Genomic DNA, 8,824 nt, shown 5'->3' on the forward strand with positions numbered 1-8,824 from the left:
TAGCATTCCGAAACAAAGTTAGTACATGACAAAGATCGCTTAACATGTATAATTTTTTTTCTCGGTTTACGCCAACCGAGCCAATCTAATAAGTATAATAATATAAATATGTCATTAGACTCATAAAAATGTCAACAAATTAATAAAGAGCTATACGAGTCATGCGCGGTACGTGGTACGTAAGTAAAGAAATTAGTAGTTTCTCTGGCTGCGCTTGTGTATCAAAAGTAGATGGTTAGAAAACGAACAAATACAAACGGACGCTTTAGAGTTTGCCTGCAATATTGTATGCCAAAATATGCCTGCCCAATATTCCGCGATTTGTACGACTTGGACGAAGAAACTCGTAACTTGGGAACTCATAAGTTCGGTTGCGCAAAGTGCCGTAGAATTGTATCGCTCAAACCACTGCGTGTTTTTAACGTCACGGCGTCCCCGTGGGTCGGGGAAGCGAGTCAAATAAATTAACTCGTGAAAATATCGCTAAACATTCGATTTTACAACTCGGCAATACTAATAATTTGTGTCTCCCTCGTTACCTCGTAGTGGCACAGGTTTATTAGGAACGCGGTAATCTGTGCACGGGGGTGTTGCACGAAAGGTGGAATTCCATAAGATACCAAACTTCCTCTCTTCAGCGTGAGTTAGCGCTACAATTAACGGTATTACGATACGCGATAAAGAAGGATGTGGAATTCCAGAAATCGAGCTTTTTCAATGTTTTCTCGCCGCAGAAAATTTACTATAGTAGTATATATAATTTTAGTACTTTGCGACAAATCCGTTGTACGGCGCGAGTTACTCGCTTCGTTAAGACGTGCGAACTTGCGTATCGCTTAAACATAATGTATTATAAGCGTTCGCGACACTTTAACCTAATAATAAATTTAAAAGCTGAGGGTACAAGTACTACGTTAGCACGGGGAAAAGTATCGCTTGGAAACGAAAATGTCAACGTGGATGCAACGAACAACCACAGCAAAAAAGATCGCGTCGTATTTGTGTGCTACGATTTTGAAACGCAACAAGACGAGACGCTCGAAGGTACCGAGAACGTCAAAATTCACGTACTGACTCTCATCGTCGCGCAGCAGATTTGCGAAACGTGCGCCGCGATAGACGACATGTCGGTGCGATGCCGTTGGTGCGTAATGCGCGAATTTATATTTCGTCGTGATCCGGTAAAAGAGTTCGTCGATTTTGCAACGCAAACAACAAAATGTTTTAAAAAGATTATTTGCATCGCACATAATGCAAAAGCGTTCGACGCGTAATTCATACTAAAATATTTAGTCGAGAATACGGAAACATTGGAAAAATCGCAAGTAATTTTAAACGGGACAAAAATTAAATGGTCCGTTACATCTCCGGAACAAGAAAAAAACAGAAACAGATGAAGTACCGGATTATGCCATGAACCTCAAATGTTGGGCGATGCGAGGGATAAGGATACTCCAATAGTGTATGGTCTCTCCTTTTTACTGACGAAATGCTAACAATAAGTAAAATTGTCAAATATACTAACCCTGAGATTTTACGAAAACGAAAAAATGGTGCAAAATCAGATTTATCTGATTTGCCTGATATTAATCTCGAGGAATTAAAAGCCGTTATAGGAATTTTATACTTTCGCGGATTATTACCAAGAAAATGTCCTAATTCTGTAGTATCATGGAGATTATATCCCGATTGGAAAAACGAACCTAGCACTTCAACTCAACGGCAACGGCTATGGATTCCTCTGCAGAAAGTCAGTAACTTCCCCCTGATTCTTTATCTCTTCAATCACAAACGGGAAATGAAACAAGGCGAGCGATTATATCGCTCAATTTCAAAACACCGTTTTCGCTTTTATTATCATGTTTACAGTTCGGTGATATAAATTCATAGCTAATGATAATTTAGCATCAATTCGTGACTTTTGGAATTCATTTGTATCGAATTGTCTAAAGTATTATTCGCCGGGTAATGTAACAATAGGCGAGCAGTTTCTGAGTTTTCCCGATGAATCGCCGGTTTTCTTCTCTTCTCGTCATTCTTTTTATTATTGTTACTAATAAAAGAACGAAAACCGGATTCAAAATTATTACAAGAAATGACTCAATAACAAAGTTATATGGTAAATGCTATACCTAGATGTAAAAAAGACGATATAGAAACTCATGTTTATAAATTATCAGAACCGATTCGTTACAGTCGCAGAAATATTACTTGTGATAATCAGTTCATCTCTGTGCCTCTAATGCAAAACATGAAAAAGGATTTTTCACTTACAATTACTATGGTTAAACAGTCCCTAAGAAGGATACCGCGAAATATGTTAAACTTTACTATGTCTAATATAAGTCATATTTTCTCTATAGACTAATATGACATTACTTTTATATTCAAAACAAAATAAAAGAGTTTTAGTATTGTCTTTTTTACATAAACGAGAAAACATATAGTTGCTGATGAAGAAGAACCAACCATCATAAATTTTATAATTTGACTAAAAAAGGCACTGTACACTGATACATTTAACCAAAAATGTTGAGAATACTGCGCGAAGATGTACTGATTGAACGATAAAAATTTTGTATACTATGTTAGACCAAAGCGTTATTAACTAAAATAGAATGGAACAAAGAGCAAATATTAAATTTTGTTTCAAACTGGACATAACAGTTAGCAAAACGCACGAAATGCTAGAGAGAAAATGTACGGTAGTGATTGTTTGGCTGATTATACCGTTCTTTACGTGTATAATCTATTTCGTAACGGTAGAGAGGATATCTCAGGCGATCCACCAGGATCGCCAAAAACAAGTCGTTCCTCCGAAAACGTGGAAAAGGTGCTTTGGTTATTGAAAAACTAATTCAATTTTCGTTAAATGAAATAATAGCAGCGCGGAGTGGCCCAGGGAAGAATTTCGATATTGAGGCACACACAGTAGACGACGAAGAATAGGACAGGCTGGCAGGGAGACGTGAATAAAATGGGAGAACGCGGAGGAAGAAACAAGTCATTTGTACAAGCCGCCGAATATAAATACCAAAGACAAAGTTAAAAAGTCAGCAGTAGAAGAGCGGACCCGGCATTGTGAGTGTCACATACCATCCCCGGCATCGATATTTTGACTGCACGAAGAGAACTCGGACGTCGGACATCATATCGGCGGAAAATCATGGAGAAGGTCGAGGACTATATGTAACATGTAACCCCCGGGGGGGGGGTCCATGGAAGCAACATGCAACGACGCGACGACCAGGACATCGTCGAGGAATTCATTTATGAACTGTCCAAGATGCGTGGGAGATGTCTCTCTCTCTCTCTCTCTCTCTCTCTCTCTCTCTCTCTCTCTCTCTCTTTCTCTCTCTCTCGGGTCAGGTCCAGGGTACATTACCAAGGAAATGTTACTGCCGATCTTGCCGCGCGACGCGGAGGTAGTAAGCGCGGGTGTCGCAACCGCGCGCGCGATGGTGAATTACGCCCGCTAGAAATATATATGTATATATGTATACTCCAATAAGCGATAATCCTACATCGTTCTGGACATAGAAGTGTCGGAGTTGCCGAGTGACCAAGTCGAAAAATATGACAATGTTGTGTCATTTTACTGTTTGCATTAGTGTAACTATATGTAGCGCGCGCGCACTTTCGAGAACATTTACAAGTTACTGCGACCAAATGAGAAAGCACTTATGATGATCCTTAAAGGTGCTTGAAATCCTTTGATCGGACCGCTATGTGTCCACAAGACTCATTGTGGAGCTCACTGGCATACATATAAAAAGTATATACAGAATTCTGGAAAAAGATTTGGACAAATCTTCCTGAACGTCACGTCGTCTTCGTAGACTCAAGTACCGGGCAGAGAAGGATAGAAATATAAGTAATAAAGGCTCAAAAGATTAAAAATCAGTTGGAGTATATAGAGGTTAGAGCAGTAACAAGGTGTTGACGTTAATAATTCTATATTTGAGTTAAAAATCTACAGACATTTCGGTCCATTATAGGACCATCCTCAGTGTCGAAATACAAAATTAGTCAATCGGTTAAAAAATTATCGCATAGTTGAAATAGCTGTATTGTGAGTGGACGACACTGTAAAATTATAATAAAATTTTTTCTATTTTATGTTAACGATAGAAATATTAACTAAACTCGACCAAATGATGTGCTCCATTATGGGCAATTTTTTATCAGCGAGAGCAGGGAGGGCAATGTTATTAGAGTGCGCGCCAAGGGTCGCAAGTGCAATGTAGATATCATAACATTAATGCAAGACATTCTCTACAGACGTCTCCGGAGATATATCCGGAGTCTTTAAAAAGTACAAACCAAACATAAATAATTACATATTAAAAACCGAATAAAGAAGCAATTTTCTTGTTCAATTTAAATATATGTCTCCCACGTACGTTTGTCTTTCACATAGTCAATTTATTCCACCGTTTCACACTATGCATATTTTAATAAAAACCAAATAAAAAAAGTTTTCTTGTTTCATTTAAATATATGTCTACCATAATAAATAATTATTTTTTTCATAGTATACGCTAGAGCGATGTTTCCTTGCCAAGATACATTATCTGTCAAATCTACATACACTGCTAACGCTAGAGCAATGTTTCCTTGTCAAGATACATTATCTGCAATGACATATTTTTTGTAATATATATATATATATAAAATCAATTTCAAAGAATGACATCTGATAAGTTTTTATCACACGATGTTTTATATGTATGGAATAAAACACAACTATTTAAATTATAAATATAAATTATGAGTAAGATATCGCTTTATCAGATATTATTTTACAAATAAAATTGTCTGTCCGTAATGTGAGTTACATATATTTTGTTATAATAACTCGTACAAAAAGAATTATTAGTAATATTTTCTAAATTTTTTTATTTTTTTTACAATTACGCAATCCTGACATTTGTCCAAATCAGTATTAAATTACCACAAAATTATCTTATTACAATCTTTAAACCGTTTAATCACGCAGGTAAAAATATTATTGCATTGTTAAAATATTTATGCAACATTTTGTAGCGCGTTGTACATCGTCGTAATAATCATAGAATGAACAATATCTGTCGCAATCGCATCCATAGTCGCGAAAATAAAGAGGAGAAAAAGATATGTTTTGAGAGATCGACTCAATAATCTTCCTCTTGAATATTGAAAGCGATTTATTGAGAAAAATTTCCTATTCTGATATTATAGACGATTTCGCGGGAAAAAGCACGTAAGATATTATTATAATCATATCATATTATAGTTGCAAAATAAATGAATCAAACCAAAAATATTGCCAAAATAATAATACATCTAATGTTAAGTATAACTGTATGTTAATTAAGATATGTTTTAACTCTGAAAATAAATTTAAACAAAAACCATACATTATTTCGTTCAATTAAGTATTATCCTATTTAGAATATAGCATTATTTGTATTATATTAATTACAGTTTCTTTTTCAGTGCTCAAATGTTCAATTATTTTTGAAAAAATCCTTGCCTTACATAGGCCCCCATTAAAATCTGCTTAGAGCCGCATATTAAGTTAATCCAGCCCTGGCGATCTCGGAGCGATTTCTATAGTATTGTGGACACAAAGCTTAACAAAAACGGATAGTTTAACTATAAGGGTTTAACTCATTGTCAGTCATCTCGTCATAAAATTTAAAAGTAATGGTACGTTTGACCCTTCGATATTCGAAAAATGCAAAAGTTCGGTGCCATTTCAGGATGTAACACAGCTTTCTAATTTACTCTGCTCGACACTCGTAATAAATTTCTTTTTTTCTTGTTTTTCAGAATTAGCTATAGCTCATTCCGTAAATGATTTTACCTTGAATGCAAGCGGTGTCCTACATCATAAAAGAATTTCTAACAGACAGATGAGTTATATTCGTTATAAAACAGCTATAAAACGATCTTATCCGTTTCTGTTTTCCTTTCCTTTCCGAATCGAAATAAAATGCTTAGACTAAAGCTCGAAATTATAACCAGTGAAAGTTACTTTTTTTGTATTTTAGGATTAGCTATGGTACGTTTTATGTATACCTTAAACGCAGGTAGTCCGAAAACATAAAAGAAAGACGGATTAGTCACACTATGTCATAAAGCGGTCCTGCCCGTTCCTCTTTCCCCGCCCCCCTCCGTCAAAATAAGATGCTCAGAGAACTTCTTGCACAATGCTAGGCAATAGGCAATAGGAACAGGGAATAAAAATCAGAAATCATGTATAAATGCAGAATAAACAGTGACACAGGCAATAGACACAGAGTTTCCATCACGTTGGAAATTCTGTACCTATTGCCTGTTGCCAACCAAACATAGCATTCGAATTTTTTAGGTTGTAATTAACGATTTTTTTGTTATTTCATGTTCCTATTGCCTATTGCTTAGCATTGTGCAAGGGGCTTAAGGCTCGAAATCACCACGTAATAAATTACGTTTTTTTTCACGCTACGTTTTATAAATTTTGAACGCAGGTAGTCCTAAATCAATAAAAAATACCTTTTTTTAAAATGGATATCGTATCTACGGTGATCCGGTGACCATAAATCTTTTATTGTCAAGGACAGTATTTTATTTCAAGTAGCTGTTTTTCGGATTTATTTATTTTTTTAATACACAATTTTGTTTCTTTTATTTTTACAATAATGGAAAATTCTTTTCTACTTAGCATTTCAATGTCTAACGTCGTACTAACAGAAGAATTTTTACGGAAACATAAATATTTTTAAAGCAGTGAAAAGTTGAAACTCTGGAAGCTTGCATTTGCACAAAATGTAACTATTATTATAGATAAATTAATAAATTAATAAATTGTTGACGCAGTTTTTATGATTTTCTGAAAAATAATTATGTACTTAAAAAAATCCATTTATTTAAAAATATCGCTGAAAGTAATTTTTAATTTTAATTTTTTATATATTTTAGATATACCTAATTTGATAAAGCTAAATTTGTGATTAATAATATTTATATTTTTACGTGCATTTTTTTTATACAACATCTTTTCTCTTCAATTCCAAACTTCAGCTTGAGACTGCGTTTCAAAACCGACATATAATCGACACTAGTTTGATAAGTAAAAAAATATTACATTCTTTTTATTTTACATACATAAAAATATCCTGCTAATACTTTTTGTAAAAAAGAAGTCTGTAGCAAAATTTTAATTGTTAAAATGTCAATATTTTATTTGCAATACAACTTTATTTCTTTCTTATTTATCTCTGCAATTTGAATCTACATAAACCTAACTATTTCAATAATTTTTTTCTGATATCTGTAAATTTATTTATTTTTATTAAAATCTAATTCTAGATGTAAGTATTTTTTTCTAATTTCTATTGTGTATAAGAAAAAAAGTTTCATTTTTATGTTATTTTAAATTTAAAAATTCGCTTATTTTTGTATTTGTATATATTTGAGAATAATTTAATAATAATTCAACAACATTAGAGCAAAATATTCAGGTTCTTATTTTAATTTTATTAACAGCATATTTATAGTTAAATGACTGTTGAGATGTATTTCGTATTCTCTCTCTGTATGTGTACTTGTGCGAGTGTACCTTGAGCACAATAGCACACTAAATTAACAAATAATGAATCAATGTACTTGCGCGAGTATAGCCTCAAGCACACTTATAACTTAGCAAATTAACAAATAATAAAAGACAAGTTCGAGATTAAATACTTGTTAAATTCTTCTATAGTTCATCCATTTTAGGATAGCGAATTTACGAAGTTTTATATTCATTTTTAATATAATCATAATAATGTCGATACGATATATTTGATTTTTCTGACATTTTTCATAAATCTGTTACTTCATTGAGAATTTTTTGATCGCATTTTAATTAAATATTTATTTAAAAAATGTATACTATATATATATACATAATTATACATTTTTTAAACCTTTACATATATACATATAAAAATGAACTTTTAAAAATTAATTCTTTCCTCTAATTGGTATTAAATTTAAATTTTTGGAATAAAACGATCTGAATAAATGAAAAGAGATAAATGACTATTTTTACTCAAATATTAATACTTACCGGAGTTACTCCGCCCTCGCGCCGGTTAGTTGTTAGCTGATACCTCTTTTGCTTTCCTCTATTGCTCTCTGGTTTTTATTTTTTATAGTTCCTTCTTTGCCTCTGACAGAATATCCAAACTCCTTCACTTCACTTATACTCGCATCACGATGCACAACAGCGGAATTATAGTAGGACTGATCTGTTACACATACAATATTCAAATAAAAATAATATTTAAAATAAATATATCGAAAAATAATTTTTGCACGCAAATATCTTGTTCCTAACTTCGACAAATTTTTCAGAAAAGAATAACATTTCGATAAAAATGTTTTCTCAGATATTAATTTATATAAAATTTGGTAAGAAAATAATATAATTTAAATTATTATAAATCTTAAATATTTAAAGATATTTCGTAGGTATATTTGTTAATATTAAACATGTTGTAAAATATTTTCTAAATATTTTTAAAACATTAAAATACAATCTGAAATATTTTATATTTATTAAACAATATACTACGTGCAATACATTATTGTATTATACAGTGATCTAAAATGTACCATTGTGCAAATAAACAACTATTTCCATCAATAATAAATAATAAAATAAGTTACGAAATGTTATTTTCAGCGATTTGCTGTCACATCTGGCTATCTTTTTGGCCTTCTCCTTCGCTCTTCTCTTTCTATTGCTATTTCTTCGTGGCATTTAGGCAAAATTTGTTCGCAATAAATTGTCGCTCAAAATTAAGCGCGATTA

Source organism: Temnothorax longispinosus, chromosome 3 (assembly GCF_030848805.1).
Source record: "Temnothorax longispinosus isolate EJ_2023e chromosome 3, Tlon_JGU_v1, whole genome shotgun sequence".
NCBI lineage: Eukaryota > Metazoa > Arthropoda > Insecta > Hymenoptera > Formicidae > Temnothorax > Temnothorax longispinosus.